The following is a 1,869-nucleotide window of genomic DNA, read 5'->3' as shown; positions in this document are numbered from 1 at the left end:
CCCTCCTATTCTTTTGAACAAAACAAATCACTCCTATTTTTTTTTAACAAAACAAATCATTATTTCCTGCTGCTACTGCTAATTGATTTTGTTACTCGCATCCTTGGAGGTTGACTGGTCTAAACTCCCATAGAATTTCTGAATCTGCTAATATCATTTGTGTAAGATGATGATATATGCAATGATTTTCAATGTTTTTTCTTTCTCCACCATGTTTTGATATGTAGCTTTATTTTACAAATTGCAGATTTTGTTGATGGAAATGTGGATTTGGGGATATGCAGGTATGTTTGTTTATTTCACTTTCATTATGTAATTGTTTCATTCTAATTATTATTTTTTTCTTCCCTTTTTTTGATTTTGAATAGAAGTTTTTTTTTTATTTTTTTTTATTATAAAATTGCCTCACTTTCTCTGATGGTCCCCGCTATGTCGTTGGATTTATCACCAAGAAGCTGGAAGGGTTGGTTCTATCCAGAAAGTTGCAGATAGGCTTCGTTGTTACACTTGGCCATGACTTCTTCATCTCACTTCAAAATTGCAGGTGCGTTTTCTCTCTCCATGCGAAAATTATTAGCTTATCTTACAATGGAATTGATTTAATTAATTAATTTATTAAGTATGTAACAAACAGGGCTCCACAATGATTTAATTGTTTCATTCTAATTTAATTTTTGTGTTTATATAGAAGCATTGTTATTGTGTTAACATTGAGAAGAAAAATCAAATGGATTTTTAGCTGCTCCTCCTCTTTTCTGTGACTAAGGTTAACCACACATCTTTCTTTCCATTCAATTCCTCTATTGTACAAAATAGCTTGCAATAGCTTTTTAGGCTTCTTACAAAATCAAAGTAATTGTTATATGATTGGTGTGGGGTTTGGTTTGTTGATTTTGCAGTTCATGAATTTTCAAATTCGGGGTTGGAATAAGAGTAGGAGCATTTGTTTAGTTTGATTTTTGGTTATTTGTAATCTGATGACTTTTTGAATTGCATTGCTATCTAATTTATTATCATCTCTTTTTTTGTTTGTTATATTCTAGAAGGAGGTTTATGCGGTGGTGGTTGTTGCAAGAAGGCCCTCGCGGTGATAATTTATACAGTGGTGGTTGATTATACTAATGTGATTGTGTCTTAGATATCCCCTGAGCTATGCAAACTACAAATTAAGCTGTAAACCATGATTCATATCATTGTTTTAATAAGGATTGGCCCAATGCTTCATGTGATATTCTATTGGCTGAATAAGGATCTATCTAAGCATATGATTGTGTCTTCAAAATATGCTTAACTTACCATTAACTATAAGCATGATCATTGCAAAACATTAATTGTAAATCATACCTTACCTACATAATATAGCTATATATTTCATGTTATTTTAATTTACGGTTTTTATGTGATGTTGAACTCCTAAATTACTAATATATTGTGCTCATCATTGACCCGTGTGGTAGCACGGGTTAGCAAATTATGAGGTTTTGCTTGACATGAAGGCAATTTCCATTATCTGTCGTCTCATTTGCAATGACTATTAACAAGAGTCAGGGTCAGTCGTTGAAACATGTTGGTGTTTATCTATCTTCTCCTGTTTTTTCACATGATATTCTATTGGCTGAATAAGGATCTATCTAAGCATATGACTGTGTCTTCAAAATATGCTTAACTTACCATTAACTATAAGCATGATCATTGCAAAACATTAATTGTAAATCATACCTTACCTACATAATATAGCTATATATTTCATGTTATTTTAATTTACGGTTTTTATGTGATGTTGAACTCCTAAATTACTAATATATTGTGCTCATCATTGACCCGTGTGGTAGCACGGGTTAGCAAATTATGAGGTTTTGCTTGACATGA

Source organism: Medicago truncatula, chromosome 3 (assembly GCF_003473485.1).
Source record: "Medicago truncatula cultivar Jemalong A17 chromosome 3, MtrunA17r5.0-ANR, whole genome shotgun sequence".
In the NCBI taxonomy this organism is placed as follows: Eukaryota; Viridiplantae; Streptophyta; class Magnoliopsida; order Fabales; family Fabaceae; genus Medicago; species Medicago truncatula.
This window is presented reverse-complemented; position numbering follows the sequence as displayed.